Raw genomic sequence first — 13,069 nt, 5'->3', positions numbered from 1 at the left:
TTTCCAAGCAGGGATTGAAGCATTTTATTCCCGCTGGCTGCAATACTGCACAGTATATATATATATATACTGCATTACAATTCATGAATTTATGCCATCTGGTAGACACGCGAAGCATTGCAGCCTATTAAATCCTAATCATTATCATTTAACAGATCAGCCGCCCATCAGCCAGGCATGAACCCAGGCTGGGAAGGCAAATGCAACGGGGCTTGTCAGAGGTGAGGAGTGGCGCATTCCAGGTATCTGCCAGGTACATACCGGGTATTTGCTCGAATAAAGTGTGTCGGTGCAGTAGCAGTGCTTCCCCCACCCCTTGGGAGATGTCGCCATTACATGATGTAGGTTGGTGCAGACCTGCTGGCTCACAGTAGATCTGGGTCTCCGCCAATGTTGTTGGGGAGAACAGGACTGGTTTCTGGGGTACATTATAGTTGCTTATCTCTGGGTACACAGCGCTTCCATCTGCCGGAGGCTCCACATGTATGGTGGTAATTTCCTATGGTAGAAAAGGTTAACTCTCCCCCCAGAAAGATTACACTCTAGGCATGAGGTATATTCAACTGGAACCGGTTAATTGTTCTTCTGTACAAACAGTAACACGTGGGTCTCTGCCCAATGCAGTTCACTGTAGGTCTCCAATGTCCGGATGGTCCCTGGACCTACACTACATGTCAAGGGCCCCTGCAGTAGTCCCTAGTCTTCCCTGACCATCTTTCAGGGCCAGGGGAAATGTAATAACTCACTCTCCACCTAAGGGGAGAGGACCAGAGTATGCCAATACACCGCAATCCTGTGTGTTACCTGTTTCTCTCATTGGTAGAGAGACTGCTCAATTTGGGTGGTGCAACCCCTTAAGTACAGTAGGGGGAAGGTACAAGGTCTGAACCCAGGATTGGGCAGAACACAGACCTAGTCCCACCTCCTCCCCTGTCCCTCAAGGAGCAGCCTGTGTGAGGAAACCCCATAATTGGTCCTGACACTGCCTGCTCTTACCAGGGCTTGCATGTCAGGGAGGGCAGACTGGTAGCCAAACCAGACATGGCTACACATACTGTATAAAGTGTATAGCGTTTATTGTAGATCATATATACAGTATTGCTAGCATGTATTAATGTAGTGTCAGATGCCCCAGGATCACGGATCATTATTGTTTACAATGGATCCGTGCAATCATGTCTGACGTTTAAACATTCCAACCATAATATTAATAGAACAAATCAACACAGACTTTATCTCCCAGCTGTTATACTACTGTTCCTTATCATAAAACAGTGAGGGGTAAACCTAATCCCAGAAGCTGAATCTGCTTTAGATCTTTTTCCTAGTGACAAATCAATTAGGCATAGTATACAAAATTTAAAAAAAAATGGACATGCCTAGATTTGTGGCATGGTGAGGACACAAGAATTAACAAAACAACAACAATGTACTTACACAATGCAAATGTTGAACAAAGAAATATATAGATAGATCAAAATAAGGAACCCAATTGCAAAATGTCATACTGGAATAAAAAAAAAAACTTGCTTAAAAAGACCAAAGTGAAAATGCAAAAAAATAAATAAATACATGATAGATTCTTTACAATTCTATACACCTACATGTTGGCTGCTACTGTATATATATATGTAACGGGTTTTCTGAACTGGCCTGACCCACCCAATCTCATATTGGCCCCTGTGGTCTAACCAGTCCCCATTACAGTGTGATGTCTGGTGGTGCACCTGTTGGCAAGAGGACTCCTGAGTCTCCCGCATGATGGTGTGTGGGGATTTGCCAACCCAGACAGGCAGCTGAGGTAGTGTGCTGAGTCCTACCTATATCCAGTGCAGCGCCTCCACCTCATCAGGATCCCGGCGTCCGCTTGGGGATGATTCTGATGAGGAACTCCTCTGTGGTGCTTCTCTATGTGCAATAACTCCACACTTGCACACGAGAGTGTCTTTAATCAGGATCATCTTTATTAGTACGGTGGGCCAGCTGCCCTCCACAATGGGGTGTATTCAGCCTCCCATGTTCACCGCACTTCCCTTTGAAAGGTATCTCTTCCCTTAATTGGTGGGTTCCCTATCTCACCTTTAGGGAGATAGTCCCTGTGCCAGGTCCCTGGTCACAGTCTTATAAGCTGTCTCCTCCCAAGCCTGCACTCAGACTTGCTCCTTGTCTCATAGCTCTTACATAACACTCCAACAGCTTTTCTCTGTCTGCCTTGTGCTGCCAGACTCACAGCTCTGCATCAGACTACTGCAACAATGTTGCAGACCTCCATGTGCCTCTTACTGAACAGAGGCAGCCCAACAACAGATATTTTTGATATTAATACTTCTATGACTTGCAGGACGGATCATGTAATCTACATGATAGAATGTTCCTGCATGTTACAATACATAGGCAAAACAATAAGACCTATAAGAACAAGAATCATTGAACACCTTAGTGGAATTAAGAGGAAACTAACTAACCATAGCATTCCCAACCACTTCACAGAATTCCATGGTGGTGAACCGACATGCCTAAAATACAAAGCCATCGAACATGTCCTACCCCATTGGAGGGGAGGAGATAGGGGTTTGGAACTATTGAAACGTGAAACCTTTTGGATCCATCGACTTAAAACACTAGCCCCTAGAGGTTTAAATGCTGAGATTGATCTCACACCTTTTTTGAAATAATCTCCCTTGGATATTGTATAGTATTATTGTTTAGCCTTGCCTCTGTTTTCCCTCGTTCTTTTACCTGCTTCTCGTTTCAGATCAGCATCCTATAATGGCAACAAGTCTCTAAAGTATCAACATAATATTATGTCCTATGATGTTGTTATGTCTATTGTTCCATATGTTCATCTTGCTATATATGTTCTTATATTCACTGTGAATGAAATGTCATTCGAATACCGCACTTTAATTACTGGTAGGCTCAAATCGTGTACCACCCCTTATTGAATATTGAATATATATAACCCTTGGCCACTGCTCCCTTTAAGTGTTAAGAGATTATATAATGACATATCTAGGTCCACCAAGTGCCTTATATGTGCACGTGATTAACGTTAGTACTGCATTATAACATCCGATCTATTTGCCTGTTCTAATATATGTACCTCATCAGTCTCTTTTTCGGACATTTTTCCCATATTAATATCGCAATATAGATCCTTGTCCTCCCTTTTTTCTGGATCAGATCTAATACAATGACCAGCTACTATTACCCCCCTAATTCTTTATCATCATTAAATACACGCATCATATAGTGACTCTCCTATAAGAAGATTTCCTTCTCTTCACCATCTCTAATTGACGCATTAAACATATTAGTCTGACACTCATCTTCATAAGTAATTTAAATACAGAATGACATTTCATAATACCCATTAAGGGTAAAGTTGTCATATATTTATAATATCTGTCGTTATGTATAAATATACTGTGTCCATAGTAACATCATCCCATGCTATTAAGTCTTTAATGACAACAAGTCTTGTAACTTCTAATCATGTTAAACTTCTACTCCCGGTGCAATCATAATTGATTTATTGAATGTTTTAGCTTAATTAGCATTCCCAAAGGGTATTTAAATAGCCACTAGCATACTATCCATTATACTCCTGACGAAGCCGAGAACAGTTCCTGGTAGCTGGGCGAAACGCGTTGAGTAAACCAGCAGACCTATTTTGGTCTTGGAGGCGACCCGTAGCTGAACCAACCCTGCAGCCGTGATGTCAGAGGACCAGACGAGCGCACAGAGGGAGGCTCCGATCGTGGATACAGTGCCGTGGCATCCAGCCTGATGACCCAGGGAGGCGGTGAGCTGCTCGGGACATCTCCTATTCACAATTTGTGACAAATGCTTTTATTCTATTAGCACATTGTAAGTGCGCATTTTTTACTCATTCATTTTTTATAAAGTTTACATATTGATCGCACTATGTAGTTTTCTCTCTCTTTACACATGCGGTATATGCTGACGGAGTATCGATAGGGGGTCCGGTGTCTAAATACCTTCAAGGGTGGCAACCCTATTTGCCAACTGCTTATATATACCCTTTAGTCCTGTGAGTAGAACAGCTATATGAGCCAAGACACTGCCACATTTATCCACTGATTGTATTACGTCTGCACTTATATTTGTGTATCTTGTTTTGTTTTCTCAACCCACTATATGCTCCCCCTGGATGTTCTGAGATACTTCTAAACTTTGGAACCCGTGAAACAGGTCCCACCAGTGAGGTTTGAGCTGGGGGTTTTTGGTCATCACATTTATTTAATTTCATCATTTTTATTATTAATATTATTTATTCACTGTTCGCGCTGTTCGCGCCTCTTTGTTCACCTGTTTACACAAATACTAACCGTGGACACACAGCATGTTGTCACTTCCTATGGGACATATGACACCTCACCAGGGTGTGAGGGCAAACCTCCATGATAACTGCTGGCATGCCCATAACTTACCAGGCCTTACTGTCAGCAGGAGCGATGACTGCAACCATTTTACAGCATGGTTACATATAAATAACCAAGGATTTAACATTCAACTGCAGCTGAAAGAGGGTAATTGAGCAGACTTCTCTCAAAACAGTTCAGTTACTCCAGTGTTTATAGCAGACATATCATTTAGTAAATGCTGGATAAACCTTGTAAAAGGAAAAAGACAGGGAAAAAAAACTTTATCCATTAGCCGGGCACTTCGAAAGGACAATTAATGGTGACAAAAAAACATCTCTTCTTGAACAGAACATAATATAGATGTATAGCAACTACTCAATCCCCCTCAGCATTCGGGGAACCCACACCGTCCATTACACTATGGTATCTTTCTGCACAGAGACCATCGCTGATAATCGCCTGATATACTGTAGAACAAAATATGCTCCTTGTATACAACTGCTTCTCTCTGTTCAATCAATTCTGCAGGACATTTATCAATAGAACTTTATATTTATTTATATATTTTCTAATATATATTAGCAGATACTATCTTTATGTTTAGATTAATATACATTTTAACTTTTAGTATATTTTAATGGAAAACAAACACACCATTTAGGTTGGCACAATTGTACTAATAAAAAAAGTATGTCTTTTAAATTATAACCTTTCAAAATTTTATTGGAATAAGGATAATAATATATTCTGAATGTATAAAATATTATATAATGTATTAACTAAAGTATTTTGAATGTAATGTTGATTTTCTCTTGGAATATTAACCAAGTATAAGATACACAGTTTTGTCATGCTAACATCTGTTTTTAAGAAAGAGGTTAAATTATCACTTAAGAAATGATTAATGTAGGACTGCAATTCCAAATTTCACCTGTATAAAAAGGTATAGGACACAGCACTACTACATACCCCTGAGGAATCCTACACGGTGAAATGCGTTGGGTGGAACCTTTTGTTATGAACCTTTGGAGCATCCATAGAGGCTTGACACTGACTCTGCCCTTACACACAGATTGGTCCATCTGGAATGCTCTCACACAAGCGTTACACGTGACCCTTTCCCCGAGAGACGGGAAACGGATGGAGGGGATTTTAATTGTGGTGCCACTGAAGTTGTGCAGATGTGCCATCCAGGACCACCAAAGAGGCATTTGAGCGGTTGTGTTTGCCCGCCTGAGGGACGCCATTTGGACGTGACCATCTAAGGGGAACGATCGAGGGCTCCAGGCCTGCTCTGCCGAGCAACATAGAGGGCATCGCATCTGGAGAGGTGCTAGCTGTCTCACGACCACTGTGCATCCTCTGCATGTGGGGGCTCCAAATGTAGGGGAGTGTAAACCACCTTGGCGGGCACTGGTGCAAACTTCACTGGTGCCAGGGCAACTGCCCAACTGTGGCTCTCTGTGACCGGTGTCACAAGAGCATTCTCTTCCTGTACCTTCACCGGCAACCCTGTCCATGGGTACTGGTGCCTGGGTCAGACTCTATCAGGCTGCCCAGGAGTACCTGATTGCAGGTAACCCTCCAGCCGACTGCCTGAGACCCCTGGGTGCAAAATAAAACCCTTTGCTCCTGGCTGTATCTGGGTCCGAAGCTGCTGCACTGCTGCCAAATGCTTCACCTGGGGATACAGCCTCTCACAGGATGTCCCTCCTATAGCTGAGGAGTGTTGCCCAGACTTGGGTTTCTGGACTCCACAAGTACCGAAGAATCTAGTGGTCCCAAATGCAGAGGGAGGGTGACATCCTCAACAGGCAGGGGTACCAAAGGCTCCCCTACCTGGACAAGTGCAGTGCACGCATTAAAATGCTTTCGCCGGGCACCTTTGGATTGCAACTCTACCGTTGCAACCTGATGCCGCCCATCTCCACTGCTGTTCCACTGGCTACAGGTGTAGATACCTCCGTCTGATTCCCTTGCTGGACTGGCTGGATAGCTGCACTCTGCTCCTCTGTGTGTGCGAGTCGCATGGTGGCGACCAAATTCTCAGCTGGAGAACGTTGCCCCTGATAGGGGTTACCAGACTTTTCCCTGTCTGGACAACCTGATTTGAGATTCCCAGTCCTGTTACACTGATAACACCACCTTTCATGCCTCAGCTCTTCAGACTGGGATGTACGCTCCCCTGCAGGTGCTGTGGGCTTACCCTGAGGGACACTGGAATTTAACACAGTTCCCTTGGGACTCCCAGGCTGGCTCCATTGTGGGTGGTGTATTCATCAGCCAGGGTGGCTGCATCCAGACAAGTTTTTGGTTTTCTGTCCAAAACCCAATCTCGCAACTCAGGTGGGCACTGCTGTAAAAACTGTTCTTTAAAGATCAAGTCCAGTACACTGTGATAGTTTGTAGCATCACATCCCTCCACCCACTGAGTTCTCTGCAAAATTGTCCTCTAAACAAAATACATGTAAGTCTCCTTGCTGGTCTTGTCCTCAGACTAGAACATGCCACAATATGCCTCTGGAGTGAGGACATCCTAGCATAACAATAAAGTCCTTACAGTCTGGTAGACACTGCTGTATGGTGATGGGATAGCTTGGAAGGTCTCCAGGGCTATCCCAGTCAATAGTGGCGACAACTGCAAAGCCCAGTCCCATTCTGGTATACAGAACCAACAACACTGATTTTCGAAAATCTTTAAAAATCTGTTGATCCTGTCCATGTCATTTTCCAATTGGTTAAAACTGTGGGGTGACACTTTACTTTTGGCAGAGTTGGTGTGTCAGGATTTCGCCGGTGTCTTGGGAAATCCACACCTTGAGAAGCTGCAAGAAGCTGTAGCTTTTGCTCAAAGGGAGCTCCTTTTCCCAGGTGATGAGGAGAGAGATAAGCCCTGTAGCAGGGAGACAGGTAGCAACAGGGGTTACCCTGGCTACACTCCCTGGATCATGCTCACCATCTCCGTTCTCTTCATCACTGGCCTCTTCCTCCTTCTCTGCCCCCACTTCCACCAGGGCTGGATTAACCTTCAGTAACCTAGCTGGGCTAGTGGACACTAACTGCAGTCGAGGTGGTTACCACATCTGGTGAAGTAATACTGGCTTCATGTTTCTCAAGATCCTCCTCCAGCACTGTCTTTGCCCGACCTGCAGTCGATAGTCCATATTCCTCACACGGGTGACAATCCGTGAACGGTCCAAGGTCCGATAGCAACCTGCCCTGCTGTCCATCTTCACCCTGTGGCACTAAACTAAGTGACAGAGAGAACATGCGCTTTTTATGATTTGTGTAACATGTGTAAGTCACTACTTGTTTTGAGAGCTCGCAATCTACGAGTTTCTCTTTATGTTTCAAGACTCCTCAGGATTTTAAACATAAAGCTCAATGATCCCACACACTGCCACCAGTAAATAAAAGCCTGTTGCAGGAGACCAAGCAATTCACATATTTTTATCCGGATCATACATTGAGCAAAACAAGATAATGAAATAAATTGTAAATGTATTCACAAGAAAAGGCATACACACAATGATACACAAACTACAGGCAAATAAATACAATTACTGCACCGACACACTTTATTCGAGCAAATACCCGGTATGTACCTGGCAGATACCTGGAATGCGCCGCTCCTCACCTCTGACAAGCCCCGTTGCATTTGCCTTCGCAGCCTGGGTTCATGCCTGGCTGATGGGCGGCTGATCTGTTAAATGATAATGATTAGGATTTAATAGGCTGCAATGCTTCGCGTGTCTACCAGATGGCATAAATTCATGAATTGTAATGCAGTATATATATATGTAGTGTGCAGTATTGCAGCCAACGGGAATAAAATGCTTCAATCCCTGCCGGAAAATAACTCAATGCACTCGGGCAGAAAACAGTCACAAACCTCAATACACCCGGGTATACCCGAATTCGTGGGACTAGCCGAGCTCGAATAAAGTGTGTCGCCAGTGTACTTGGGACTGGGGTACAAAGCTAGACACCCTAGGTGCAGGGAATCCTAATAAGGATTCTCCTCTGATAACAGTTGCAAAAAGAGCACAGAAAATATTCCAGGCAGCTTTAGCTGAAGCAGCCTTTTTCTTGCTGGAGACTTGAAATTTACAATCCAAGCATCTGGAGAAAATGTTGAGAATCTTTAGAACCTTGAGAGAACACTTGGAAAACACTCTAGCTAACGGGTGCAAGGGGTTATAATACCTCTGACTTCATTCAAAAAATACTATAGCCCAATCAAGAGCATGAGAAATGTCTCTGCTGCCAATCAGAGCAGGGTTCATCTGTCTGATGAAGCCAGAGAAAGGGGCATGGCTATCTGCAGGGAAGGCTCCGCAGAGTCTGAAAGAACTGTTGGGACCTTTTCCTCTGCCCCTCCTTGCTACCAAATCGCCCAACACCTCCACATCCATGATGCCCTTTGAGGGCAGATGGCTAAGCAGACATCATGTCTCCTATGTAAATGCTTAGGCTGACTACATGGATTGTTATACCTACAGTATAAAACCCTATGAAGCATACTTTATTGCAGCATATATTTTGGGGTACCTTGTCACGGTAGACCAGGGCTTACCAACAAATTATACCGGGATTCTGGACTGAGCACACAAGATGAGTAAAATAAATTGTAATTTATTTCCTTTTCAGACAAACACACAATGCTTCACAATTACAGTCAATATACACTTACTGGGATAGGGAAACAAAATAAAATGTCCTTGCCCTGATTTTGATAATGGTTCGGATTTAATTGGTTGCAATTCTTCGCGTGTCTGCCAGATGGCAGATATTCATGAATTGTAATGCGCATGCGCTTCAGTAATGTGTCGACTTGCAGGTGTTTAAAAGAATACCACAGTGGTCCATTGTAAATTGGCCTTGGGACTGAAGAAGTTACAATTATGTATCAATTTAGGCTTTTCATATTAAAACTAAACGCGCTGTGTCTGGTGTTCTACAGTATTGTCCTGAGAGTTCCGAGATGAGTGCACAACTGCAGTCCGTATTTTAAAAACCCGACAGAACGTACGCTTATTTAATAAGATGATAAGATGATAAGATGGCAACAGTTGTCCAAATTTATCAGTATTTTATCGAAAACTATGACTTTTACAAATTTTCGCCATGCTCATGTGTGGAAGCGTGAAATAAGGAAAAAGTTATGTATCGATCCATGTTTTTTTCATATTGATCCCGATGTTATTGGAGGGTATTGGTGTGTATCAATGCGACCGCGACTGCGGCAGCTTCCAATAACGGTCCGACCGTCAGTGAAAACCTGGTGACCGACAACCTTTGCTGTCTGTCCCCGCCCGGATACCTGCAGCCTGAGATGGATTTCGTGTACAGATTCCAGCAAGCTTGCATGTACCTAAGCGATTTCCAGCCTCATCAGCTGACTACAGGTGTAGTAGTCCCGCTGTCACCTGGTAACTACGTGTATGATCAAGAATACGGGACTGGCAGTGGCTCAGGCGCCAGCTGATTAGCAAAGTCTATGGTGAGTAATGTTGCCGTATTTTATTCTGTTTTTGAAATATCAATGCACAGTCAAGCGAGTCTCCTGTAAGCAATATTATTGGCTGAGCAGCTTCTACAGTAGATACTGAACAATTGGTGGAACGCTAGGCGCATGCACATTGGAACCTTCTTGAAACGCATATGCGTGATATCACATCAACAGTAGGCACATGTGCATGTGAACAGGAGACGCCCCCCAAGAAAATTATTGGTGGGACTGTGGGAACTTCTTTAGGGGACTGACTGACCATTACAGTAAAACTTTTACTTTTTTTTCCTCAGAAAAGAAAACTTTGTCATCTCATGCAGAAAACGGCAAATGGAGGGATTTCGATGGATAATATCACTTTGTGTTACAATGCCTGCATCTGAATCTGATTTAAAAAAAACACGTACCGGAGTCTACCGTTTAGTGGCCGTTGTTATTGATTAGGATAGAATACCTGAAACAGTATGCTGTTGTTTTCAGACCGTATACAATACTTTTTTATATATACTGTATAATAAACCCGAAAAATAAAAAGTATGCATTTATTCTACATGTATTCCAGTACATATGTGTATTCTATACCTGTACCGCATGTATTGTTTTATGCCTGGACAGTACTGTACAGTAAGTTCTATGTATTTTGTTACAGTATAAGAGGAGACAATGGAACAATTTAAAACAAATCAACATTTTCTTTTATTGGAGGAGTAAGTATAAAAACATTTATTTACAAATACAATTTAAAAACATTTTAAGTGTACAGCAATTCAAAACATTAACAGGTGTATGGTTAACTGCTAGTGAAAACATTTATGTACAGAAAATCAAAACATTTACAGTAGGATGGTGTACAGAACAGTCAGTCAGGCCTGCACAACTCCAGTCCTCGACGGCCGCAAATAGGCCCGGTTTTAAGGATAACCTTGATAACCGGGCCTGTTTGCGGCCCTCAGGGACTGGAATTTTGCAGGTCTTGTGTCCAGTAAGTAAAAACATTTCTTTATTAATACAAGTTAAAACACGCAACATCTCCTTTATTAAAGTACCGAAAGTCAAAACATGTACAGCACAAAAGTATAGTGTTATTAAAAAAAAATTCTTTATTCATAAAATTTAACAGTTGAACAGTCACGCAAATTCGATCCCCACCAGATTGTCCTTCCAGGGCCGATGCCTTGTATGGCGCAAAATTCCATTAATGGAGTCTCAAACGATTTTCATTAAAGGATCTGAAATTGAAAAATAGTGCCGCAATACCTCCACAATAGTCCTTCTTAAATTTTCAGGAAGCGCCCTTTTTTCGCGATTTCCTTCGTAGTTCATATTGTGGACCCACCCGCAGTACACCAAGTAAGGACACGTGGTGCTTAAAAATTAACATGGAATACTTCTGGGGTAAACCAGCACTCATTACCCTATACTTCTCCCTGAGTGCCGGTGGCAGCTCGCGCAGGATGATGTCGGGCACCGTATCAATGCAAGCTTATGTAGTTTGGGTTCTGGGAGCGGGTGTTCTTCTGTGAGCGGGTGTGCTTGTGGCGGCGGGCGAGGGTAGGTTGTCTGGGAGGAAGCATTCCTCCTATCTTGGTCGCCGTGTTGTTTCCTGGCGTGGTCTTGACGGGGTTGTCATGTTATCCTCCTCCTCAACGGCATACATGTACACAAATTCTTCTGGTGGAGGGGGTGCGCTTGGTGTTGGAAGGCGGTCGTAGGTCCCATTCATCACATCCATGCCTCCCTCCTGCTCCGGCGTCGGGGATACAGGGGCATGAACACCGAGCAAAATATGTATCCCAGCTATGTCAGGCTCTATCTTTTCCATCCGTCGATACATCTTCTGCATCTGTTTATCCATATTTAGCATGGTCTCTAGAAGCAGATCTATCTTTACCAGCATAGTAGAGTTCCCGGGGATATCCACACTTAACCCATTCAGCATGCGGTCTAACGAGCTGGTTCTTGTGCATGTTGTGCTGTGGACATCTGGGTGGATGGGTGCTACGGAGGATGAGATGGGGGTTCCCTGGAGAGAAGCAGCAGCGTCGTCGAAGAAGGATGGAGGAGGTGACCTGTGGATTTCCGGGAGAGAAGTGGCAGCGTCGTTGAAGAGGGATGGAGAAAGCGACCTGTGGATTTCAGGGACACCAGTGGCAGCGTCGTCGAAGAGCAATGAAGAAGATGGGCTGTGGGCTTCCGGGAGAGTGGCGGAGTCGTTGAAGCGTAATCGAGGAAGTGGCCTGCGGGTTCGATGGGTTGGCTGCGATTTGTTTTGCGTTGAGTGTACATCACCAAATTTCTTCTTGACATAATTAGGCTTACGTGTATTAAAACCGTTAGCCTTTGGGGTCAGCAGAAGTTTTCTTTATTAGCCTTAGCCTGTCGCTTTGGCCTTGGCTTGGAAAGGCTGCCGCCTTTCGCTTTTTCTGTGTGATAGGCACGGCAGAGGCGAGTGGCTTCTTGCGTCCGTAGAATCGGGGTTGATCCATGGAAGCAGATGGCACAATGCAGTATCTGGACAAGGGCAAGCTCAGATACAGATCATCGAGTGGGAGGCTATGCAAAGTGTGTAACCTTTTATGCATGGCGATGAGGTACAGGTGTTAAAAGTGGGCGTTCTCTAATGTGAGTCATTAACGTGTAAATACACCATCCATTTTGTGGATTCACTGCACATTGAATACACATCGACTAAACATCGAATATACATTCTTGTGTTTGTATTTCTTTCTACTCGCAGCAATGCCTGTTAAAAAGATTTCAAAGGATCTCAGCATGAGAATTAAGGAGATGTACACAAGCGGACAACGAATTGCAGATATCCAACGCTGGTTAGCTTCTTCTGGCCTCGTTGTGCCATCAACCACCGTGTGCTATCATGCACACTGAAAAACCAAACAACGCACGGGGACACCAACGTTAACTAACGCATAAGTATATTTATATAACTATATAATACAGTATATCTATTATTGTTTATATTGCTGCATATAATAGAACAATATATTGTGTAGATCTATCTCATTTTATAGTTATTTCGGTATATTTATAAAACTACAGTATATAATACAGTATATCTATTGTTTATATTGCTGCATATTAATATAACTATATATTGTGTAGATCTATCTCATTTTATAGTTATTTCGGTATATTTAAATAACTACAGTAT

Source organism: Ascaphus truei, chromosome 3 (genome assembly GCF_040206685.1).
Source record: "Ascaphus truei isolate aAscTru1 chromosome 3, aAscTru1.hap1, whole genome shotgun sequence".
Classification (NCBI taxonomy): Eukaryota; Metazoa; Chordata; class Amphibia; order Anura; family Ascaphidae; genus Ascaphus; species Ascaphus truei.
The sequence above is the reverse complement of the archived record's forward strand: the minus strand, read 5'-3'. Positions refer to the sequence as shown.